This window comes from Ambystoma mexicanum, chromosome 3q, assembly GCF_040938575.1.
Source record: "Ambystoma mexicanum isolate Mex_15411 chromosome 3q, UKY_AmexF1_1, whole genome shotgun sequence".
In the NCBI taxonomy this organism is placed as follows: Eukaryota; Metazoa; Chordata; class Amphibia; order Caudata; family Ambystomatidae; genus Ambystoma; species Ambystoma mexicanum.
In genome coordinates, this window is record NC_090926.1 from 32352121 (window position 1) to 32379111 (window position 26991).

The 26991-nt window shown below is 44.4% G+C and overlaps 1 protein-coding gene across 1 annotated transcript in view; it reads right to left on the reverse strand.

Annotated features, from left to right (window-relative positions):
- Positions 1 to 26991, reverse strand: part of POLR2F (RNA polymerase II, I and III subunit F) — a 156702-nt gene that overhangs the window by 15681 nt on the left and 114030 nt on the right. The gene's annotated exons all lie outside the window — the stretch shown is intronic.

A 26991-nucleotide genomic window follows, 5' to 3' on the forward strand; every position in this document is an offset into this window, starting at 1 on the left:
TTTGAACGCTTGGTCTGTTTTGTATGGTGTGTTGGATGGAGGTTATTTTGTTTTTGAAGTGGTCTCTGAGGTCCCCGCAAAGTTTTGTCGATGGTATTGGCGTGTTGTTGCAGGCTGTTGGGTTTTTTATTTAGTTTACGATTTTGAATAGTTCTCTTTGAGCGTTTGGTGCTCTGAAGATTCGGTTGTCAATGTTTCCTCTTCGCTTTTTGCATTTCCTTTCTATATGAGCGGATCTGTTGTAGGAATTTCAATTTGTTTGCGGTGGTGTTGTTCCTCCATTCTGATTCTAGTTTTCGGTTTTTCCTTTTCATGGCTTTGAGTAGTGGGGTGAACCATTTTGCTGTAGTTTTCTTGCGTGATGGGGTGAAGGGCTTTTCTTTGGCAATGTCGTCCAGGGTTGTTGCGATCCAGGTATGAAGTAGGGCAACTTTTTTGTCTAGGTCTGGTTCTTCCATGGTTGATGCTTGTGGTTTGCTGAGTTGTAGGAGCTCGGTTAGGTTGGAGTTCTTAATGGTTCTCCAAATTCTTTTCATCATGATGGGTTGCTTTTCTTGTTGCTTTTTGTCTGAGTGGCCGTTGAGATTATGAACGGAATAATGAGGTGGTCGCTCCAAAGTATTTGAATTGGGGGTGCCGTGGTGATGAGATCCTTGTTGGCGAAGATTGCGTCAAGTGTGTGCCCTGCTGAGTGGGTTGCTCCTTTGACTTCTTGTTGTAGGTTCATGGCTGCTAGTTGGGCGGTTAAGGATTTTTGTGTGGTTGTGGTTTCTTCATCAAACCAGATGTTGAAATCTCAGAGGATGATCAGATGAGTGTACTTGATGGCTAGGGTGGTGATTGCTTCCGTGAAAGCGTCTACGAAAGTCGCATCGTAGGTTGGTGGTCTGTATCAATATGAATTTCAGGTAGGTTTTGGGGTTTGCTGAAAGTCGTAGTATTAAGGATTCACATTTATCAATGTTTAGTGGATCTTCCATTTCGATGGCCAGTTGTTCCTTGTGGATGATCGCTAGTCCCCCCCCCCCCCTCTTTTGGATTTTCTGTTTGTTTGGATGCATTTGAAGTCGTCAGGCAGGCAGTTGTTGAGGGTGATCTTGTAGCTGCCGTCTAGCCATGTTTCGGTTACAAATAGGATGTCTATGCCTCCTTCTGACATGAGGTCGTATATTTCCGTTGAGTGTTTGGACATTGACCTTGCGTTTATTAAATTACAGTGGATTCTCTGGGTGAGATTTTGTTTTGAGGTTATTTGTTGTTCGAGTTTGTAATTGTCTGTTTGTGGAGTTGCCGCATTGATGTCGGCAGGATGAAGAATGGCGACAGCTGCTTCTTCATTGAAGCGGTCTAGTAGGTTGATAACAGGGCTGATTAGTCTTCGTGTTTCTGCTGTGATGCTCCTCGGATGATGATCAGCGGTGGTTTCTTCAATGGTTCCGATTGTTGGGTGGGAAGTGGCGTTGCTGGTTGTTGGTACTTCGCCGTATTGTGCGGGATGTAGTGGAAATCGATGTTGCCCCTCTGTTCTTGTAATGTAAGGGGTAATGGGGTCGGAGCCCTCCCACTCACTTGTTGAGTGTCCCCGTCTTTTTTCGGCGTGTATCAGGAAATTCTTTGCATGTTGTGAGGTTTCCGTGTTGGGGTCTCGGTGTACTGTGGTTGTTGCGAGGTAAGGTGTGAGGTAGAAGGATTTTTCTCTTGTGGTTTTTGTTCCGGTTGTGGCTGTTTTAAGCCCGTTTTCTTCCAATGTGGCTGTTTCTTGTGGGTTCTGTCGGTGTTGTGTGTTCGCGTCTCTTGTTGCACAATCTCGTTCTCTTTCTCAGCGTACTTTTCTGGTACGGGCCATTTTACAGTCTGGGTGCCGGTGTGGTATGGTAGTTGGTCCTCTATGCTGTGCGGTCGCAGTGACCTCGGTTTTCCTTCTCTGGATACGCTGGGGTGTTCTCTGGCTCAGGGTTTCCGTCGGTGGGTAGGGTATGTTTCCTAAGGGTGCACTGTCGGTGGGGGGGCGGGGTTAGGGTGTTAACGGTCTGTTGTATGGGATTTAGTTGGGTTAGGTAGTGGTGGGTTTCCGGGATTGGTAGAGTTCTGAACTAAGCGCAGTCAGTTTGAGAGATCTGTATAGTGGGTGAGAGTCCCGTCAGTGCAGTCTAAACATTACACAGTGCCATTCGGGGACAAGGCCCCTGCTACGTTTGAGAGAACTGCACAGTGGGGAAGAGACGTCCACCAGCGCAATCCAAGCACCACACAGTGCAGTTTGGAGACGGAGCCCCCGTTGAGCTTAGAGAGACCCGCACAGTGGGAGAGAGGCCCATCAGTGCAGTCTGAACCTCCTACACGGTAATTTGGGGAGAGAGCCCCCGCTAAACGAGAGACCCACACAGTGGGAGAGAGGCCCATCAGTGCAACCCAAACATCACACAATGCAATTAAGAGACAGAACCCCTGTTAAATTTGAGAGACCTGTATAGTGGGAGAGAGGCCTATCAGAGCAATCTGAACCTCATATAATGCAGTTTGGGGACAGAGCCCCTTCTAAATTTGAGAGACCTGTAAAGTGGGAGAGAGGCCTATCAGTGTAATCCAAACATCATACAATGCAATTAGGAGACAGAACCCCTGTTAAATTTGAGAGACCTGTATAGTGGGAGGGAGGCCTATCATTGCAATCTGAACCTCATATAATGCAGTTTGGGGACAAGTCCCTTCTAAATTTGAGAGACCTGTATGGTGGGAGAGAGGCCTATCAGTGCAACCTAAACATCCTACAATGCAATTAGGAGACAGAATCCCTGCTAGATTTGGGAGATCTGTATAGTGGGAGAGAGGCCCATAGTGCAGTCTGAACATCCTACACAGTAATTTGGGGAGAGAGCCCCCGCTAAACTTGAGACCCACACAGTGGGAGAGAGGCCCATCAGTGCAACCCAAATATCACACAATGCAATTAGGAGACAGAACCCCTGCTAGATTTGAGAGACCTGTATAGTGGGAGAGAGGCCTATCAGTGCAATCTAAATCTCATACAATGCAATAGTTTTTTTGCTTTGGGTTTGTTGAGTGGCTCGGAGTCTGGGGTAGAGTAGTTGCTCTAATCCTGACCCAGGCCACTCCTACCTTACAGGTCCTTGTAGCAAAATATAAGGATTTAGCCTCTTTCAGAGTTTTAGGCTATAATGATCGTTGTCGTTTGAAAATGTCACGCATAGAGGCATCGTAGTCTCTCCCCGTTTAAGTTCTGTCGAGTTTCTAAACGTAATGTATGTAATACGTGTGTATACCAAGGTGCAACCTGAGGGGCAGTTTTCACCATCATCATAGGATAAGGCGCTAACACATCTGCTACAGTCTCCATAACACTGACTAATCTAAATATATCCAATGGTAAAGGGGCCAGTCCAGAGGAGGCCTTAGCGTAATATTGTGCCACTTTAGAGAAAATCGAAGCAGGGTCAATTCTTGCCCAATTTCGCTTTAACATGGAGGTACTAGGGTTCACGGCTGGTTTTTTATCTTCCCACTGTCTGCATCTAAAAAGGGATCACGCGGTGATATGACCACCCGAGAGGATGGCTTGGAAAGACATCCAACAGTGTTGATACCGCAAATATTAGATCCAGAGTGTGGCCTTTAATATGTGTAGAGCCCTTGACTTGTTGCTCGAGTTGTGCTAATTTCATAGTTTTTTTTATCTTGAGCTGTTCGCTCTTCTGCCCATAAGTTAATATCACCCAGGATCATTACATTGTTGTACTGCAGTGCCAGATTCAAAGCATCAGCCACAAAGGTCCTGGAAAAAGCCACCGGATTTGTAGAGGGTGGGCGGTAGCCCAGCATACAATGGCGTACAGATGAAGCATTAACAATAACTCGAACCAGCAGATGTTCAATTTCTGCCTCCATAGTGCTTAGAAGAAGTGAGCATTCATAGTGCGTATTGCAGATTGATACAACTCCACTGCCTGGTGATTTAGCCCCAGGATCTACATGAAGAATATCGTAACCAGGTGGCAGCATTTGAATCAAGTCTGGACCGGAAGACTCGGTCAGCCACGTCTCCATGACGAACACCAGGTCAGGACAATGGGATTCCAAAAAGGAGTACATTTCAAGTTTATGCGCCACAAGTGAACGCGCATTTATTAAGCAAGCATACAAGTGATTTGACGGACCGAAGCAAGGCCGCTTCTTGGCTTGCATTTCCTTCCACCCGATTGGAAAAATAGCATTGGCCGGTGCTAAGGCAAGTATTTTTAATGCATGCATCGCCCTCGTTACTAACCTGTTCTGCCCAGAGCACGGACTCAGAGCGGACGAACGCAGATGGGCCAGTCTTTGACTTGACTTCGGGCTGCGCTCGGTCACTGTGCTCCCGGCGTTTCCCTTTAAATACTATTGACATGGAAATATATGGAGACCACTGCCGACGGAGATCGTCCTACTGTTGAGAGTGAGGAAGGACTTGCAATCTACCAATGAATCTAGGTCAAAACAGAAAAAGCTGAGAGTTGAAGTCTGGCACGAGAACCGGCACTGCCCAAGAGCAGGCACACTAACTGCCACAGTACGCAGCATACAAGGAAATAAAAACCAAATGGAAGGGTTTTTAAAATAAAATGTAGAGAATTAATTTGAAAATGAACGGCAATAGTTTGCCTAATCTCATATGCGTCCAGTCACCTGTCGGCGCTTAAAGGTAAAGTAAATATGCAGCTTTAAACAGAAGGATGGAAAGTGAAAAAAAGGAAAATAACAAACCCACACTGGAAGTGTGTTCCCACAGCTCTGCAGTGTCTACAGACTCTGATCCGGGTAGGACTCATGAGCCCTCATGTGACCACTCCCGACAGATCGGTCTACTGTGGAGAGCGAGGAAGGACTCACATCTACCAATGAATGCAGGTCATAACAGAAAGAAAGCCAGGTATACTAGCTGCCACAAAGTTGTCTCTCAAAGTTATTTTCTGAAAGAGTCAATCGTTTACCTAAAGCATGAAAAATTATGTTGAGGCATTTGTGATGAAGAGTGGTAAAATTATTAAATATGTAGGCTATGATCGATTGTCAATGTCTCTGGCACCCATTTCTTCCACAATAGAAAACAACGTCAGTCACTGCTTTTGTGACGATGGGTGCAAAAGAGACCCATTATTTTGTCTGTGAGGTCTTAGTGAGCTACCACAGCCAGTGAACCACTAGTTTTAGTTGATACTGTTGGAGAGTACAGCTGCTTTTTTGGGTCTTGAACCGAATTTAAGAGCATCAAATTAAAGGTTCTTGCTTTCTGAACAAGTCTTCTCTGACTGAAATCCATGGTCAGGAGTGTTTATCCAGTTTCCTTGTTTGGATATTCTCGTCAGAAAGAGCATCATAAAAAGGGACAGTCCAATAAAGCAATCACATTTTCCCCACCTGGTGGCAGGCCTCAAATTCTTGAAAAAGAATGTCCCATTAAAGATATTCACTGGGGAAACCACTCAAGGCAAGATGGAAAACATTAGCTTAGATTCTATAAAATTGTTTGAATTAGACTGGTCTTCAGCCGCCCATCTTTTGACTTCTTTGGTGAGATGTGTACATTTGGACAAGACACAAGGTTATAGAAAAATAAATCCAGACATTCAACTAGCTCAATATAAGGTAGCTGCCCGCATGCTTCACTTGTGCAGTCTGTTCTACTAGAAACCGGTCTAGCAGTAGGATGCAAGCTTTCTATACCCGAAGTGGCAGAGGATGCATCTCTGGGTATGCCTTTAGATGGATTGGATGGAGAAAATCTCTTGGGTGCAGAATTAAATATAAATTTCAAGACAGTTTCTCGGGGAAAAAAAGGCAACAATACTAGATGGGAAGAGAATAGGATGGAACTAAAACCCAATAAAAAGGAAAAGGTAAATCATCATAGTGATGGTTTATACCTTCTTAGTATATAGTCCCCTTTCCTTTATACTCCTGGGATGTCCTGGGAGGAGTAAAGGAGCGCAGCCCTTTGGTCAAGTGAAAAATGCAGCTGAAGCAAAGCTCCGCCCAATCATCTTTCACCCACTAATCCGCTGCTACTGGCAATGCTAGGACAATTAACTGGTAAAGTGGGGGATGAAGTGAGGGCATATGGAGGAAATGGGTGTCTATAGAGTAGGTGGACAGTCACAATAATGGGGTAAAACGTTTAACACCCCATCTGAATTCATAGATGGCCAGTAGGCCAAGATAACATTTATACTACTTGACAGACAACCTGCTCGAATCCCGGATTTGCTTTGCTGTATCCAGAAAAATTGAAAATGAGAGTTCCATTAACATCTAGGCAGTGTAGAACCTTTTCAATATCAGAAACAAAGTCGGTAAACAGATCTCTAGAAGGATGGTAGAAACAGACATAGCATGAGACTGGTTAGGCGCACTAGTGCAAGGGAGGAAGTCGTGTTCAAATCTTCCCTGTCACTTAGAAGTTAAGGTCGGAACAGCAGCAGTTACTCGGTAGTCTCTGGCAGTTGTTGGAAGTTGCCTGTGGCATCCTCGGTTGTTCTTCGGAATATTCTGTTTCAGTTGTGGACTCAGTTTGAGCTCTAGGAACTCAGAATTTATCCAGGACACAGGGTCCACCAATCATGGCCAATGCCCCATTCAAACCTGGGGGTGGTTGTCCAATGGGGCCGGCCAGCCAGCCTCCCAGTCTGGACTTGTTTCAGTCAGTCACACTGCAGGACAAAAGTCAGTCACCTCCCCACTTCCTATCCTGCCAGTCACTCAGACCATTTGCCGCCTCTCCTTAGGAAACCCGGCACAGACGAAGGGACCAGAAAATCCTTCCCCACCCAGAAAGGTAGACGACGACACCAGAAAGGACAAGTCATCACGTTCAGGGCTTAAAATAGTACAGTCACCGTTTTGGGTAAATAGTGACACTTGTGTCCCCTACCGCAGCTGCGAAGACAGCCTTTGGCAAAAGTCCACAAATGTCATGCAAAAAGGTACACTGCCACCAGCCTGAACAGAGAGCTTGTCAAAGTAAACACAAAGAAAGTTACTGGAGAGTGGAGAAAAGGGATACATTGGGTCCCCTCAGCACTCCCCATAAGGTGGGGTGTGCTGATCTCAAAAAGAAAACACAAGTACGATAAAAAGTATCCCCCTGCATTGGTAACTGAGTTAACCAAGGAAAAAAAGAAACACTAAAGTGGAAACTCTAGGTGCTCCCAGGAAGACTGAACAGAAAGTGCTGTGTGCCGCTTTAGTAAAATGTAGATGCCAGAAAAGTTGGAGGAAAGCATGACTCCAAAAAAGGTTCCCAAAATTAGAGTAAAAGAATGAGAGAGTGTGGAAAAAGGTTCCCACTCACTCAGAACTACTCAAATCCAGTGGTCCAGCAAAACGTGCTTGGGGACTAACAGGTGGAGAGAATTTCACACAAAAAGGGCCTGAAAGGATTGCCATAGGCACATTCTCCGTTATGGTGTCCTTTAATTGAAAGACAGATCTTGCTGTCGCCTTCGGTTTTTTATTTTTTTATTTTTGTAAGGCCTCATTTAGCGACTAATCAAATAGTTTCTCACCATCAAAGGGGATGTTCATGATGGCCTGAGTCTCAGGGAGAAATCCTGCTGCCTTAAGCCATGCATACCTTTATAATTAGTATAACATTGGTGCCCAATTTCCTCGGCATCAAGGCTGCTTTTAACAATAGCACTGGAAGCCTGCAGTATTACACATCTCCTTCCAACGTCTGGTGGGACTTTGTTACAAAGGCTGCCTTTTGTCCAACATAGGAGGTGGAATTTCCAAAACATGTATTATGTGCAGCTGTGGTCAACTTTTCCTCTCCATGGCATATACATACCTGGTTTCTTTAGTGGATGGCGCTTGGAGGTTGAGGCGAGGGCCCACATCTCATGGCGATGGCCACAAATCAACAAGTCTGCTTTGGGCTGCACTATACTGGAAAGGATCTTTAGCGCATAATTGCATTTCATTTCAAACCAAGAAAATTAAACTGCCTGGCTGCAGCTGGTCTCGGCATAGGTTTCAGTTGTTCCTTAATGTATACCACAATTAAAGAGGAAGGACTGACTGGTTTGGGTTAAACCAATGTTCCTACAAGGAAATCCTCATCCTCTTGCATCTTAATGACAATCAAGGCGACTTGGTCCTCTGATTGGCCCCAGTTGGCTCCTTATCTGGTGAATGCAATGGGCAGTCTTCTGACACATTTAGTCAAACCATAGATCTGCTCCATCTGGAAGCAACTCATCTGTCTTAAATATCTACCTGTATGACAGGCTCCTCCTGCCCTCTGGGATTCTAACATGGGAAGTCTTAGGGTCTGCTGGCCGTTCCCCCTGCACTTTCCTCTTGTATTGCTTTCCCTCATTAGTAGATGGGCATTTTCAAAGTCCTGTTTTAGTATTCCAGCCTTCAAAGTCTTTATGTTCATGATTAGTAACGTGTACCTGAAACAAGCAAACTTAGAGAGTCGCCTTCCCCCACTGCTGTCTACATAGTGCATTTGGTGGGTGTTGAAAGGTAAAGCAATCTATTCAACGACCCACATGTTTGCCTCAACATCCGTTCTCCTTTGTATAATATTCAAAGTGTGTTATAAAGCCTTTCTTCCTTGGTATACGTTTTAGTGTCCCTTGCCCTGGTTTGCTGGGTTGTTTAGCTCCCTGTGTTTTGGATGTGCCCTTATTTCAAGTTGCACCCTCTTTTTAGGCCAGTGCTGGATTTCTAAGTCTTATGTACAGTAGGTGTCTGCATAGCTTTTATTTGAAGACTTTCAAAATTTGACAATTTCTTCACCATGCTATATTGCAGGTCTGCTCCACAGTATGCTTCAGGCCCTTGGATGAAGTATTTAAATTGGTTTCCACAGGTCTTCTTAGAGATGGAATGTGACACAGAAGGAGCACCAAGTCTCAACTGGAGCAATGATCACCACATGTGGGGCTGATAGGCTCATTCATACTTTATTTGGAAGTAATTGTCTTTCTAGAGTTGAGGTCCGGTTTCAAAGTCATTCCAGCGTCTAGGTCCTCTGCCTGAAATGCCTCAGACGTATCAACTTTACCCGCCACCACAGCATCAGCAGCACAACCTTTTTCTTTACCAAGCTTCAGCGTCTTAGCCATGTGTACCTGGTATTAACTGCCTCATGGTATCTAAGGAGGCACTGGTTATAACCAGTGCTTGTCAATCCATTACATACACTATGTCAGAACTGGTGGTTGCATTGATGGTCTAATGTATATGTATTAACAAATATTACCTACCTGTAATCATGTAAATCTAGGCAGATACAAGCATCAGAAAGACGATTAAAGGTATGTAATATTTGTTTTCTGAGGCTTGTGGATCCGCTAAGAAATCACATGCTTTGCATAAACCAGCAAGTAGTACCAGGAAATGGTGGTGGGCTGATAGAGGGAAAAGAGACACACAAATGTTTTTACACTGCTTGTCCAAAGAGGCCATCTTCTGCATGGTTCTCTAAAAACCTTTGTTTAGTCCCTTCCCCACAGGTCCCCAAAGTTTCTTGTGGCGAAAAGGGAGTTTCTGCAGCCGTTTGGTCTTGAAACAGTTTCTAGACGTGTTTTGTTCCGTTCCAATAGCTGTCTCTTGTGTTTGAGAACTTTTGAAAAGTGGAAGGTGAGTGTGAGTGCACCACCTCTTTTATGAACATTTGTCGAAATTGGTTTTCAACGTGCGTTTTTGCATAGGCAAGAATCCTTCTGTGCGCAGGCAGCTTAGGTTTAGGGCCCTGCATCAAGTGTGAAACATTAGGAACATGTGTCCCTTGTTCGACAGACCATGAGGGTGCAGAGATCTCTGCGGAGGATTTAGGAGGTTTCAATAGAACTGTCAAAGTAGTACCGGATGCAGAAATGTGGTTAGGTTTACCTGGTCCAGCAAAGGGCTCCAAAATGGTTTTGTGGGAAGATTTATTATGTGTAGCCTTGTCGCCAGGTGTAGTCTCCATAGCAGAACTTGAAGCTTCCCGTTTAGAGCTGGGGTCTGGCTTGAGATTCCCGATCGGATAGCTCTTCGGCTTCCAAAACGGAACGAGGGCTGTCCTGTTCTAGTTCGTGCTCCTTCGTTTCAGCGTGGTAGTCAGAGGATGCCTCACCCTGCATCACGAAAGTTGCCCAGCGTTTCAACCACCAATCGTTTTGCATCTTAGGTTTAAACTGCCTACACAAATTGCATTTGTCGTCCTGGTGCTCTTGACGGAGGTAATAATTGCACAATTTAAGGGCGTCTCTCCGCAGAAACATTTTGTTGCACGTGGGGCAGAACGGGGTACTTCTCCATGACGAACGTGGAGGACAGCGACATTGTAAATATTAAATGGGGAAATGTAAGGAGGCATTCTCCAGAGCTAAATATGTAAGCGTTTCTCCCACAACTCTCCCTTCTGTGAAGGCTGAGGCCTGTAGCTGTAGTAGTCAAGTGCGGATCTCTGAAGTCACTAGACGTCTGATGCAACTGTGAAGCTGCGGTCATCGAGTTTCCACGAGAGCCATCGGCGAGACAGATTTAAGAAAGTGGTTATATATACACACGTCTAAACTTGAAGTGTGCTCGATAAAGAGGAATAGCATGTCGAGAACTCTGCGAATGTGACCAACATGATTGCAGAAAAAAAACAATCTGAAGACCTTGACGCGCGAGGGACGATTGGTACAACACACGTCACAATAGGGATAGTATTACAATCACGCCCAGTCGACATCCGTTTTGGAAATCGAAAAAGCATCTTGTACTACTCTGCACCAACCACTAGATGTTGGCCTATGCAAAGCATGGGATTCTAAGCAGATCCACAAGCCTCAGAGATATATTACAGGGCCACATTAGTGGCCGTGTAGTTATGGTTAAGTTGCTGTTTCCATATGAAGAGCACTTTTTGGGCGGCTTATAACTCTGCTCCCCCTGGACGAATCCTCAGCAAACTTTGCAAAGAAAGTATATGGCCCACTCTGATTTTTTTTTTGCAAAGTTTGGTGAGGCTTGGTCCGGGGGGGGGGGGGGGGGGGGGGGGGCGGGGGGATTGGTTATATGGGGGGTCCCAAAATGTCTTTTTTCCTCATATACCGAATGGGGGAAAAAAACTTTGCGCACGCCTACAGCCCAAACCGCTGGACGGATTTTCACCACATTTGCGGCAGGAGCAGCGGCCTGGTCCCGAAAGCGTGCTTTTTTAAGTTGGATGAAAATCCATTCAGTGGTTAAAAATGACCAAAAAGTAGGTCTAAAAAAATTAGTGATATCCATGTCCGCTCCGCGGACAGGACATTGATTGGGTAATCGGCTTGCGTCAAGTCCGCGGACATGTGATGTGTTCCCTCATTGGATGGCGAAGTGCATCGGATTGCTCTGATGCGCCCGCCATCTTTCAACCGTGTTTTGGTGTCCGCGGACATCACCGAAAAAACATACAAGACACCTCATTGCACTTGTTAACTTTATCAAATACTGTTTCGAAAGGTGAGGGTTGATGAGGATGTAATGGGATGTGCCAACAAGAAGCAAAACAATGTTTTTTTGTCACGAAAGTTATACGGTACATTTGGAGGTATTCCTTATTATAAGGTGCATAAAGTACAGGCGAAGGACTAATGTGTCTGTTTTACAATGTATTTAAAATAATATTCAAGTCAGACTGGCACCCCCTAGAGTCTGGCATCTGAGGCAGCCACCTGCAGTGTTTGATGGAAACCGCGCCACTGCACGTGTATGCGAGTACACGTTCTCATGAATGCATTGAGCCGTCTTGTTGCAAAGTGAGAATGTATTTAGATGCTGAGTGAAGGTCACCAGCTTTGATTTTTTGGTTGCGAGCTAAGGAAGCCCACGCATGGGCCAGAAACTATAAGGGTCAATTGTTTTTTGACCTTGAGAGAAAGGGAATATTTTGGGAGAAATGCAGTGAGAGGAGGTTTGTACTAATGAACATTTGATAAGGTTATGCATTCCAAAAGTGTGTAAGGAACATGTAAAATCAGTTCAGTAAGAATCTTTGGTCCGAGCACATTGAGCATCACGTTCTGAGTTGCGCAAAAAAAATGGAGACGGTGAATATCATGCAAGTTTCCTTTTGACGACTGTACACCGGAACGAGCATTACCTTATTATTAGCTGAACATTTATTTTGACAATGTTACTCACGTACTATCTTTCTGTGTAGTTCTCTTTTTTTATGTAGATATGGGGAGTGCAGAATGTAGGTGTATGTAGACATCACTAGATTCACCTAGGTTGAACGCCATTTCTTTAAAATGTCATGTATGACCATATCCAATTGTGTATCAGTTTCCACATTCTTTTTGTCTTTTTTGAGATTGTGTGATGTGTATGCTAATCATTAGTTTTAACTATATGCCGAATTAAGAAATCAATAGATATATTGTGATAAAGGTCAGGTATTGATACTATTTTCTGTTATGTTTTCAAAATAGCTACATCCTGCCTTACTGCGATTGCCATAGATTCCAGATGCCAACTGATGGATTTTTTAATCGCCAGGTGCACCTCGCTCTCAACGGCTGGCTCACTGACTGTTTTGTGGGACGATCGCTCAGGACCCATGTGCCCGTACGCTGCACTAGCGATTAGGAGTAACATAACATCTTTTATGGTACTGTAGGCCCAAGTTCATGCAGACGCCCTGGAATTCACTGTGCGACCCAAGTGGTTGCTTTAGTGAAAATCAACACTTTGTGTATGTAAAACGAACAACGTGTGCATCACGATTAACATTTTCGTCCACGAGCGAAGAAACTATTTTGCGATTTGATTGAATATGGGAATAGTCGGATGTTCTCGGAGAGTTCATTGTGAAATAAAAGTAATTTACAAATTGTACAGTGTTATTGATTTCTTTTAAAGACCGGTTTAATAAGTCGAATTCTGACAAGGTATGTTATTAGTCGATGTGTGTTGCTTTTCGAGTTCTGCGTCATGTCACGTAGGTGATTATGGGTGCATTTGCCTACACCGAAGAGGAACGTCACAGAGAAAGGTGTTGAATATCACTAGGGTTGGTTATGTGAGGGTCAGGGGCTGAGCATGAGTTAGTAACGTCACAGCATTTTACCTTAGGTAGATGCAGCAATGGATGCGAATAGCACAAGATGGACGAGCCCTGCTGCCAGATTGCGCATGTTTCCAAAACAGGCACCATGAGCTAAGGTGATTTGGAAATGTTTGAGATAGATCAACGTATGTATAAAAATACATGGTCCAACCCTCGCGCCAAATTTATATTTTCTTAACATTGCAATTGGGAAACTTATGAATCAATGTTTGGGGAGGTCAGGGGTGATGATGGGTGGAATTTATGTGCCTTGCTTTTGAATCATTTGACAAACTTTGTTGAGATTTTGTGCACAGCTTATAGGACGGTTGTATGTGCATTCATTTCACAGTTTTGAAAAAATAAAACCTGGGTGGCTTTCCAGCAAACTTACATTAGGCTCATTGGCAAGGATCGAAAAGCATGGTTTTGCAAATATGGAAGTGTTTCTAATTTGACAAGGGTCATAGTGTAGTTAAAAAAATAGCAATATAGCTTTGGTGACTGAGTGGTAGGCTGTAGCAATGGGCAGTGGTCAGAATGTCGGGGTCATCGTATACGGTCATGATCTGGACAATGTGGCTACTGCCCATGACCACAAGGGACAACACATAGGATTAAAGTGGCCATGTGCACCTGGAACTGACTTTGATGGTAATGTTATTAGAAATTAGCATACATTTGAACGGAAAGAAAAATGTGTTTGTGGTAATATGGCTATAGGTTGTTCTTTTTCCCCTTCTGCAGGCTTCCATGGAAAGTGAAAAGGTGCCCTGTATGGAACCCTCGCTTTCCCTTTCCTTGGTGGCCATCTTGGAAAAGGATTTTCCTTCCTACACCGGAACGCCAGAGAGCGTCCCGGTGTAGGAAGAAAAATCTTTTCCGGTTTGGGGCCTTTATCCCCCATTACAGGGGTTGGAATGGGGGTATAATGGTCCAGAAACCTCGTTATTCACCCTTGCTACACTTGGGCTGATAACCGGAGCTGCCGGGCTGGTATCCACCGTTCCAGTCCCTCAGACACGTCATCATGCCGCGTGCCAGTGTATGGTCATCCGGCACTGTCCGGAAGGTCCGCAATGAAGTCAGATGTTCATAGACGTCCACGGATGCAAAACTAGTTGAAATAGTTGTATAGAAGTGTTAAAAATGATTCTAGAAGGTGGGAAATGGGAGAGGTTTAAGGTGACACTTTGTAAATTCGACACAAATATTGCTATATTGGGTAAGTATGACATTAGTAAGTTGTAGGAAAATGGCACACACTGGTAAAAACCCATGAAATTCAACGAAAAAACATTGTTAAAGGGACGGTATGGTTAAATTGGACTAAAAAAAACCTTGAAAAACGTTAAAGGGACATTATGGTTACAAGTAAAACCGAAAAACCCCTGAAATTCGCCAGTTATGGTAAGCTAAGCAACCATAACTTGCGCCACCACCATGCACTCCTAAGACTACCACCCAGGACATCAAAGATGACATCACATGTGAAATACATTTTGATGAAGTCCCTACAAGGAGTTGTGTTTATATTGTTTGTAACAATATGTGAGGGGTGATCGGGAGACCTATTGTGAAGTACTTAATCTATTAAAGAATGTACTCATCTAAAATCATTGTATTGGAGTGTTAATACAGAAACCTAATCATATATAAACATAGGCAATGACTGCAGCATGCACCATAGAAGTATACTATTTATAATCTTGCAATTTTGGATAGTACAACTTTGCTCACGCCTATAGCACAAACCGCTGGACGGATTTTCGTGCTTTCGCTAATTTGGTGTAAATCCGTCCAGTAGTTTTTTTTTTCAAACGACAAAAATGTAAGTCAAAAAAATTAGTGATATCTATGTCCGGTCCGCGGACTCACTTCCCTGTTCGGTCCGCGGACTGGCCTTTGATTGGCTGTGCAGTTCACGGACTGGTCTCCGGTTGGCCGAAAAATTTGCTGACTTTTGCATGGTCTATGGACATCAGGACGCTGCCGCTGATTGGCTGGTGGAAAACGTGAAATGCATCGGTTTTCCCGAAATGCCCGCCATCTTGGATTCACAGACTTTTTTGGGGTCCGCAAACAGCGCAGTGACTTTTTTTTTTTTAAAAAGCAGCATTTCACTTTTCAAACTCAACAATCAATCACTGGGGAGGTGGGGGGGGTGAGGATGGGATATGGCCATAAGTAGCCAAAAAACTGGTTGTTACACCCCCAAAAGTCCGCAAACACTCCAGATGTCCTGGGCAGTCCTGTGGTGTTCGCGGACACTTCAGATGTCTTAGCACATCTGTATCTATTTCTGCATTACCGGTTTGGGGAAAAGCAGTTTTTGGATGGCTTATAACTTTTGCGCCACTGTAATGTGCATGTAATTTTGCAATTTTATTCTAGGACTAATCCTGAAGGGTTTTGCAAAGTTTTGTGGGATTCTGTCAAGAGGGGGCAAAATTAGAGGGCGGGGGTCCCAAAATATTGTAAAGGCATATACATGTGGTGTCATTTTACAAATCTGCACATATGGCAAAACGATTTTGGATTTAGATATAAATGGTTTTCTAAAGTTTGGTGGGATTTTCTCAAGAGGGGGCGAAATTAGAGGGGGGTCTCAACATTTTTAAATGGCTTATAACTTGGTTGCTATTTGACGAATGTGGACAAAGGTTTTGAGAAAGATTATAGACCCAACCTTCAATGTTTGTGTAAAAACTGAATGGATTTTGTAAAGTGGGGGCAACGTTATATGACTATTGTATGTACATATATTTTGACACTTAAAAAATAAATAAAACATGGGCGGGTTTCGAGCAAACTCGTAAGGAGCATTGGCAAGGAAATTAAAGCATGGTTTTGCAAATGTGGCTGTGTTTTATTTTTTGACAAGTGTAATAATGTAGGTACAAAAAATAGTCATATACCTTTGGTGACTGAGGTATAGCCTGTGGCTGTGGGTGTGATGCTGGAAATGCATCGGAGGGACAGGCCCTCCGTATCCTTGTCCTTTACTGCTTTTTATAGTGTGTTCTGTCGTGTTTCCGCGCAGGAGTTTGTGTGGGACTCCTGGCGGTGCAGCTCTCTTTTGGTTTGGTGAACAGACCCATGGGATACCCTTATGGCACCCATGGGTAGTGGTGCAACCCTGTGCCCCTATTGTATGTTTTTTGGGCACCTGTGTGTGACCTACAGAGCAGGGTACGGGCTGGTGACAGCTCCGTGCTCAAGTGACTGGTGCCCTGACCGTCCTCCATTTTGGGATGCCCAGGCCCTGTCATTGGAATCGGTAGATTCCTGATGGAGACACAATGGCCCCCGTGGCCTCTTGCCTTCCATCACCCGTTACCTTGATCTTCCCGAAGTCCTGGGAAGCCTGACTCTGTCCCTTCCCCCTGACTGGCTGTTGGGTGGAAGTTTCCATATATGGTAGTGTGGGGGAAGTGCTGACCGGACTGGCTGGAGCCTTCTCAAGGACCGTATGTTGTGGGTACGCCTGTGTGTGGGACCTGGGTGAATGGAGTGTGTGACGAATACGCATTCTATGTTGTGGGTGTCTTGTATCTGGTGTTTGACACAATGACTGAGACAGCCCAGCCCGAAACCGGTATGAAGGCAGTGTGGAGTGTTGAATGGCTGGGTACTTGTCCCAATACACATAACTTGTTGTGAGTGTCTGGAGAGAAGTGAATGGCCTGAATGCACTGTGTGCCTGAGTGGCTGCCTGCATGCATGAATGCCCTTAGTCGTGATTGGATGTTTGAGTTTGACCCAGCGGAATGAATGGGAGATCAACAGAATATCTGGGGACCTCTCACTCTAGGAATCGTGTTCAGAAGCTGAAGTCCACTACGACGAGTAACTGGAGTAATGGAAGCTTGACCTTGAAGCGCCGCTGGAGAAGAATTGCTGTCGCTCTCCTTCACAATCTGAAAGCTGCTGTGTCTCCAAGAAGTGACCCAGAGAGGACCTGGTAAGGCGCCCTCTTCCCGAGCTACGAGGGACCATCGTGCACCAGCTGATCTTTGCCAAAGCTCCTTGGTAGACAGACGTTCCTGACCCGAGACGGGGACTGCTGCGGAAGTCCAAGGAGAAGCGCCCTGACTGTTGTCTGCCACTGTCGACGACCGCCGTCGCCAACCGGAGCCGCCGTGCTCCCGTTTGCCTAAGAACTTTTGAATCCAAGGACGCTCTCGTCTGCATCATCGCCGCTGTATCCTGCTGGAGAAGGCCTGACCGTCGACGCGCCGAGGAGCACCCACCGGTGGGTTTCCCGCCACCTAAAGACCACAGGACGTTTACGCTTCCCCGTCAACGAGCACCGCTAGAAACTAAGCTGCCACTTCACCGTCGTAGCTCCCCCTGTTCTTCCGTCGGACATTCAACTACCCGTGACTCCTGCCTTAAAGGGAGGACACTCAAGAAGGGCCGTCGATTCCCCGACGAGGAACACTACAACGCTAGGTACTTTGGGGTTGCAGAACTATTGGGAAGTCTCTTGTGAACAATATATGGACTGGGCTTGTATCTTTATTCTACAGGTTGCCCAGGTGGGGTGGGGGGGGATCTCCACACAGAGCTGTGTTTAACGGTAGTGACCAGTATTTCTGCCAGTTGTTCTCATCAACTACTTCCCTCTCTTCTCTACTGTTGGTTTCCTTCATGACTTGACTTGTGTGCCATTTAACCCTATTGTTGATGCACTTTAAAGAGGTCTAATAGTAATTGTGGTACCACGTAGAAACTGTATATATTTGCCATTTTAGATAACCGAGTACAAAGTACGTTATCGTGATATTGTATATAACCTTGAATATTAATTATATAAAGACTGTGTTTTAACTAATACAGTGTATAGACATTCCTTTGTGGGGGCTTGGGGACTACACTGTAAGAACCAGTCCGCATCACCTCCTGAGAAGCTAGGCCTTGGTTGCTTGACCACGTACCAATAATAGAGAAACTTGGCTGGGGTCCTCTGTGCCTCTCCCCTACCATATAGAGAGCGGAAGTACAGACCACCGACCACCCCCCTCCCGTCCTTTACAGTGGGCAGATGCCAGATTGTCTGGGTCATGGCATAAGGTAATGACGCAGACAATCTGGCTATTGGCCATGAGCGCTAGGGACGAAAAATGGTGTTAAAGCGGCTATGTGGTAAAGTTATTCGAAGGTAGGATAGGTTTGAAAGGGAAAAAAAGTGCTTGTGGTAATATGTTCATAGGGTTTTGCAGGCTGCCTTGACAAGGGAAGAGGGGCTGTGTACGGAGCCCCGCCTTCTCTTTCCATGTTGGCTGTCTTGGAAAAGGATTTTCCTTCCTACAGCGGGACGCCGAAGGCGACCCGCTATAGGAAGAAAAATCTATGTTTTAGCACCCTGGGTTCCCGCTTTGGGAACCAGGGGTGCTAATGGCCTTTATCCCCCATTTCAGGGGCTGCAATGGACGATAATGGTCTGTAGCCCTCATTTATTTATTTATTTAGAATGCACCAATGCCCGCAGACATCAGGCTGTGTGGTTACAGTATTTGTTAAAGAAGATGAGGTGGAGGAAGACCGCTTACTACTTGCTGAGAAAGTAACAACCTTTCTGAGAGCACTGCGGTCATTGGATTTGGTGTGGCGGCGCATGGAGGTGGTCCCTTAGGAGTACTGTCCAGGTAGTCTGCGACTGAGTACAAAATTGCACTGAGTGCATTTCACTTTGGTAGCTTTAGCCTTTGGTACACTACCAATAGTAGCAAAGAACTGGCACACCCATGATTCGATCTTGGTGCTAGAGGTAGGCACTTCCTCTACCTCATCATCTTTGTCCTCTTCATTGTCTTTGAAAGTACTGTGCTTTTTTTGTTGTGAAGGTCCACCAGCTGGTGGTGGTGGTGGTGGCTCTTGGGGAGGAGGGATGGCAATACATTCTTCCAAGAATGTACTGTGTACCAAATTGGTAATGGATAATGAGTATGAAAAGGTGTAGGAGGTGTGCAAGGGAAATTTTGAAGTTGAAAGTTCCTAGATCAGTAGAAAATGCAGTTCCAAACTGTCCGCGAAGGACGGATCTTATTGTGAAGTGCGGACAGGTTCTTGGACACGTCATCATGCAGCGCGCTAGCGTATGATCATGTGGCACTGTCCAGAAGGTCCGCAATGAAGTCAGATGTTCATAGACGTCTATGGATGTAAAACTAGTTAAAATAGTTGCAGAAAGTGTATAGAAGTGTTAAAAAATGATTCTAGAAGGTGGGAAATGGCAGAGTTTTAAGGTGACAGTTTGTAAATCGGACACGAATATTGTTATATTTGGTAAGTATGATATTAGTAAGTTGTAGGAAAACAACATGTACTGGTAAAAACCCATGAAATTCACTGAAAAAACGTTGTTAAAAAGGGAAGTTATGGTTAAGTTGCACTAATGAAAACCTATGAAATTCCGTAAAGAAATGTTGTTAAAAGGACGTTATGGTTACAAGTAAAATCGAAAGACCCCAGAAATTCGCCAGTTATGGTAAGCTAAGCAACCATAACTCGCGCCACCACCGTGCACTGCTAAGACTAACACCCAACACCCTAACACGTCAGCACTGAGAGGATGTGATTCTCCCAGCCAGAGTCTCTCACCCGTCGGCTGGTTTGTTCGGCGCTTTGAGCTCATTAGAACGGGCGGACGTGCTTTTTCAGGAGCAGCCGCCAAGCTGTGGAACTCTATGCAACATGAGGTTAGCATTTTGAAAATGCATCTTGCATTTAGGCAGGCGGTGAAAACTTTTAGCGTTCCTGTGTCCATTCTTTAATCGGCTACCAAGCACCAAGGTGCCCCTGGTGAACGAGCACTCTATGCATTTAACAACATAATAACAATGAAGATCGATAAAGGCCAGAAGCATAAGCTCCACTCTAGTGGTAGCAAGCACATAATTGGTGCCTGGACACTTAAAAGACTGGCTGGGAGAATCACATCCTCTCAGTGCTGACCGAGGGGCCACTGTGCTGTTGGGAGAACCGTGGAGACAACCGGCTCACGGAGAAGGCCAAAGAAAGAAGACTGCAAGAGGCGATCTGCCACGAGAGGAAGAGTTCTGTGCGTGGCATACGCCGGTACCGCAGAGCAGCCAAGACACCATTCTAGCAAAGAGAAGCCCACTGCAGGCAACCTGGAACCGCGATAAATGCAGAAGCCACAAAGAAAGTTCGGTGAATCCGGAGAGAAGGAATGGGACGCCGAAGAGACGCTGCATGCTTAGAGTGGGAGAACTGAAGCCTGCCAGAGAGAGACGGTGAGTCCACAAAAGAGAAGCTAGGACATCGGGGCACTTCAGCAACCCTACCGAAGGAAATAAAAATAAATTAAGCACATAAGACGGAATGTGATTCCAAAAGAGAAATAACAGAATGAATACCAGATATTGTCATGTTTGCAAGTGTGTTCATTGAAGCACATGAGAAAGCCCTGGCAGGAAAGTAAACCAGGCAGATTCAAGTTGGACAGTATCGAATGAAGCATAAAAGAAAGCCTTGGCACGAGAGCATAGCAGGCGAAGTCAAGTTGGACAGTTTGCAAAGTAAATCACATGAGGAAGTCCCCATAGGAGGATACATCGGGTATAGCCATAGGCTGGGTTTAAATTACATTAAAGAGTGGAGGCAACCTGGCAAGGGAGTACACCAGATATTGTACAAAATTAAGACTAACAGTCAAGTGGTTTTTCATACAAGTTGTTTTTTTGACCAGAGAAGCCCAAGGGAAACTCATATCCTTAAGAGCGTTAAGTGCATTGAAGATAAATCCAGGGAAAGGAGGCCATCCTCTGGAACTGTGAACTTTATCCATTGGGAACTTTTGTGCTGGAGTTACGCCTTTCCTTTTTGAACGTTTGTACGCTTTCAAGGCCAAAGATATTTCCCTTTTTTACCTTGGAGGTAATTTTAGAATGTGAGGGCCAGAATAGTAGTTTGGACACAGGACATTTTGCTTTGGACATCGTGACACTGGACAGACCCTTAGTTTTCGCTTCAGGCAGGGAAATGCCTCATAGTAGACACAGCAAGACATTTTCCAACCCCCTTTTCATATGAAATAAAAGTCCATAGCCAAAACTATGAAGTCTTTGTGTCCCTGTCTCATTCCTGGCTCCTCACACAACCTTTAGAGGGAAAGGCAGTCTGCCCAAACTCTATCCCATCAGAAAAGTGTATTCACACACTTTGGCTCTGCTATTGTCGGGCTGTATTACAGAGTTTTCCACAAAAAGGCACCACAACCAAACATTGTTGTACAAACCGATCAGAGATTTTAATGAGATTATCCTTAAAAAATTCAATGCCTGCAGAGCCGGAAAAAAAAGAATACTGAATCCTGCCCAAGGTGGATTGCAGACTGGCTCATCAGACATCAATCTGTGTTCTGCAACACATCTACAAACTGCAAAAGAATAGGCTACAATACACTGCCTCTCTGGTCCCTTCATCCACATTTGGTTTTGTAGACGGGGAAAACTGGAACAAACTCAAGAATATGGGTACAGATGCAAATCATTAAAGAAAATGATGGGGCTTTATGCCAACACATCTGTGCAGATTCATTTTGGGCGTTCAGGGATCCTAACCCTAGAGCTTACAACAAAAGGGAGTAAAAACAGTGAGAACAGTCTAGGTTTGCCTAGAAGAGACACGATTAGATTAGTCCTTGCTGTTTCTAATGAGGTCCGCCACACAGAGAACTTCCTAGTACCGCTGCTCTAATATGCAGACATTCAGTGCTTTTGGCATGGACACCAATTGTTCTGCAGGCTCACTTATAAGTGGTAGAACGATACTGCTAGAACGGTAAGCTGGTCATCAACAAGTCACACTCGGAAATCGTAGTGTTTGGCAGAAAAACAAAAAGGCAAATCATCCAGAGGTTTTATACTAGAGGTTTCATGAATAGAAACAAGCGGCAGAAAACTCTAACTTTGCTAACAGTACCACATGGTTTGGGGGACGTGGGGGGGGGGGGGGGGATCTGGGAGCTACTTAGCTCCTGCTTCTAGCATAGTAGAGCCTGGTTAGCTTGAAACTAGCGGTTACCAGGCACTACCTTTGGCTCCTAGTGCCAATTGGCACCTTCCAAACATGTAAATGTGACATTAACTGAGCATTTGAGAATGTTAAGAAGAATTAGAACACATTTAATACCCATTTAAACACAATGGTTCATACAAAATGGACAAACGGTTAAAGGAGCATCTCGGGTAGCGCCTGGTTCCCCTGCGTTAGCTCCTGCCTACAGGGTGATGCCAGACACCCAGGAGTAGGTTTGAGCTCCTGCTCATTGAATCTCAATTTTGAAACCTGGTACCATCATCATCCAGCTGGGAATCACACATCCTAACGGCAGTCAGACAAGCGGAGGTTTCAGTAACAAGCAAATATATGCACAAAATTAACTTTATATTTCACATCAAATCGATTCAATGCTTCAAGCAAAGCCTGTTATAACAATGATACAGAGCTGCAGGAATTCGGATACAAAATCAACATCATCAAAAGAGCCATTTGGAAAGAACGTACTATCCTCACTGAAAGCTTTCCCAAAACTTCACTTCAATTTAAAAGAGAGCAAGAATAAAGCAAGGTATGCAGTATAAAGTGTCCAATCAGGAAACGGAAATCTAATAGAGGGGGACTTGTAAGTATCATTTAAGACCCATGTGGTCTCATACCTAACATGCTTCAAAGTACTAAGAGAAAAGCAAGCCGTGAACAATAAACATGAATAGCTGAACTTGGAAAGTGTGGCCCATCTACCACTACAGAAGATGTACAACACAGAGTGACTTCCAACAGGCCTTCGCCAAAACAAGAGGTGCATTAGCCAGATGTGACAAGATACCTCTTGGCAGCAATATCAACACATGTATGTTGCAGAAGGACGATTTGCACAAATAACATCAAACTGCTGAAATGCCAGCAAGATTTCCCTCTGATCGGCCGTTTTCAAATTTGCAAACACACTCAACTTCTTCCCCGTCTGAAAAGAGAAGGAGTACATGATGCGAAAAAGAGCAATCATACTCCTGCTCGGTGACTTCGAAGCCACGATAACAAGGATGGTGGGCTCCTTACGAACAGGCGTTTGAAAACCCAGCATGCAGCTATGCTGCAAAAAAGGAGTATCTGGTGTAAGATTAAGTATGGAGAGATTAACGATAGCAGTGACTACAGATGATTTTGTAGAGAAATGTTCTTCATATCCAGTTGGAAAAATCTCAGTCACGCGATGAGCAGGACAGAGGTTAAACTGCTCTGTACCACAAAACGTCCCGCGACCATGTGCCCTTTTCAGACATGGGACTGTATGCCTCCCTTTTCAATGCACTTTAAAACTGCAAATAAGTTAAATAACTACTAGAGTGACATGTCTTGGTCTTAGCACCCTATTACCAACTACTTGCAATCTCATCTTGCACAGTGCCACCTAACTTGTCACTGGCACCATTTCAAATCCTTACGCCTCGCATTTACCCTCACATTGCACCGCATACATAGCTTCACGCTATAGCTTATTGTTAAAATTACTTGATAGTCTTCGCATGGTCTCTTATTGCAGGGTTCGAAAATTGCCAGAAGCTTGGGAGGTTTTTTTCTACTGGTTTTATACAAGGGAACTAAATAAACAAGAGGGGTTTATTTTGCTTAACAGTAGTTAATGCGGGTTGTGCCCAAGCACTATTTTGTAACACGAAAAGAATCGGGACAATCAAACCCTACAAGAGTATACTCCAATGAGCAGTCGATATGCCTGTGAGAGTAATACTTTGATCTCTAGTGTCACATGGGTGAACAAGAAAAGAAAGGAAACTAGTTCAGTCCCGTCGTTTGACTGGAAGGGAACTTTGACTTCCTAAATTGTCTATCGCTATGGACTACCTGGGCATGTCATGTGCACAAGGACAACAAAGGACAGAAAGTTCTAGGAGTCCCTGCTTGTCCTAGAAACGATCCCTAATGAGTGCTGATGTGCGTCTGTATATCAGTGGATAGAATAAGAAGATAAATACTTGTAGTTCAATTGTTAATTTATTCACAAGATGGCAACTAAATAACTGACAGCCAAGGTCATCTTATGCTTTTGATCAATCTTGTTCTCGACAGGATTGCCAGCTTGTCTGGACTCACTTCTTTGTAAAATCATCAAGCGGGACTAATTTGCAAACAGTAGTGTGGCAACAATTACTTTATTAGCTATTACGTGTGCGAATATAACAGTTAAAAAAAAACTAATTTGGGAGCTAAAACCAAGGTGATGTGTAGACTACGCTAGAGCGATGGACAGCAAGGTTTGTAGGTGGCTATGGCGTGGTGTGAGGCAGAAATCCTCCTGCCATCTTCAAATATGTGTCAACCGATTTCGGTGGTCTCAGTGGTTAATGCCACCTTTAGGACTGTCTTTGTCATTAATTACAAGAGTTTTCCACTTTTTATTTATTATTAAAAGGACTATAACCAAGTTGGCCAATATTCAATTCCTATCCATTATTTAGTTGTAGAAAAGGAACAATCTCACCTCAAAGTGATTTTTAGGAGAAATTCATTCTGACCAAGTAACATTTGTGACTAGAATTCAGAATAGCCAAGGAACAATCTCACCTCAAAGTGATTTTAGGAGAAATTCATTCTGACCAAGTAACCTTTGTGACTAGAATTCAGAATAGCCTTTCAGTGTGATGTGGCGGATCACCCATGTGACTTTGTTGATGACCACAATCTTTCTCAGCTTTGCTGGTCCTCCTCCCTCCACCTTGTGTGGAGGATTTCAAATCCGTAATCATTAGCCTCAGAACTAGCCTCACATTGCACCAGATACATAGCTTCTCTATAGCCTATTGTTAAAATGACTGGATAGCCTTACTATCGTTGCCGGAAGATGGGAACTATTTGGCTCCTGGTTTTAGCCAAGGGGAACCTGGTTAGCTTGAAGCAAGCTTGATTCCCCAGAAAAGTGGTGACTTTCAAACATAGCTGTGTGATACTGTGTAGGTTTAGGAAGATGTAGAAAGAGAATGGAGGACACACAAAGGACATTTAAAGGATATTGGATAATAAATAATGGAGAAGAGGTTAGAGTTTGCATCTTGCACACAAATGAGATTTGCTGCACACCATGTACTAGCTCCTGGTTCGCTAGTGGCAGCTCCTGTCTAACAGGTCATTCCCGATACCCAGGAGCTGCTTTTTGATCCTGGTGAACAAATCCCAATTTCAAGCCCTGCTTATTGTTGTATTAACTCTGCCATGAAGGATACAATGCCTCGGACTATGATGCATCGGAAACCTAGTTAAGCACACAAAGCAATGTACTGTTCAATAGGTCCAAGCACTATAAAGCCTTATTCATGGAAGTTTAGCAACTTCAACAGCATAAGAAACAGGCTTGCAGAGAGGGACCAGTCACTGAAGTCAATGGACAGACCAATTCAACAGCGAGCAAGAGACTGGTCAGAGTGTGAGAATGAGCATAGAGAAAGAGAGCCACAGAGCAAGCATCCAAACAAAGCTCAACAAGAGAGCAAAACACACAGGTTCTGTGGTCAGCAATGCTCAAAAGACGCTAAATGGAAAACCAGCTCACCGTAGGTATGCACCTGCTGCTCAGCAAACAGTCTGGTTCGACAAGAACAAAATGTAACAAGCTTGCTGTGCATAACTAGGGCAACGCCCATTACTGACCGAGACATGAATCACCAAGTTCGAGACATCTAGAGAAAATCAACAATGGGCCATTGCAGACCAATGCTCTCAAGAGACAACAAAAAAAAGCAAGAAAGGCTCCAAACACAGAAGAAGCTGCACACATTCAGGAATAGCCCCCACTCCTACACCTCCCCGTCCCCACCAAGAAATTAAATGAAGCTAACCTGAAATCACTCCAACTACACCTACTCGCAACATCATCCACTGTGAAGCCCAGATTCAAGCGTAAAATTAAATTGTACAAATTATACAGAAAAGATACCCTTGCAGACTATCTTGTTAAGAGTAAAATAAAACACAAAGCAAAATCAGGTAATGACCAAAGGCAGGATCAGTGAGCTCAGTCTCAGAATTGAGAGTGTCTAGTACAGGCAGTCTTCAGCAAGGCCAGGTCTGCCAACAACGTGACAAAGGGCTGGTGGAAAACAAAGCACATTTCCTCTTGTACTGCCCCAAATATGAGACGGCAAGCAAAGTGTGACTTGAGGTTTACTTGCGCGACTGCCTTGGCTAGCAAGCTTCTGGAGAATGTCGAGCTCCCTGTGCTCTTATAAGAAATAAACCGACTAGAGATGCAAAATGGGCCTCCAGCTTAACAGAAAGAACCAGAGGGAATGCACTGAAACTGAAATTGCAGGTTGAACATATGATGGATTCTGCACAAACATCAATTTCTTCAGAGTTCAAGATTGAGCACAATTTCAAATTCTTCCAGGGAGAAAAACCAAAGAAAGTAGAAATTCTGAAATCTTTCAATTACCCAGAACTTACTCCACGTATAGTGCTAATGTGCATGCTTTAGAAGTACATGTAGCTTTTTGAGCCATGTCAAAGCATTATAAAATTCAGATAGATATTGATACAGAGCAGCAGAGTTAGTGGAGAGAGACTGTGGGTCTGATGTGCCTATGGCACACTCCTAATGAATAACCCAAAGTATTGCTAATGCTTACACGGAGCATAGAATACTTTTGAGTTTCTGAAGTGTTCAAGTGTTCATTAGGGGTGTGGAGGTCACATGTCAAATATTATGGCCAGGCGTGAGCTGAGGTGTCCAGATCTGGAGGCCTCGTCTGAAACTCTGTTCTGCAGGACACACAAGGAAATGCCTTGTTCAGTTTTAGAAGGCAGAATAAAGCTGGATTTAAAACTACAAGTCTGAAAAGGAGGAGGCTCAAGAACATAAACATGAGAAC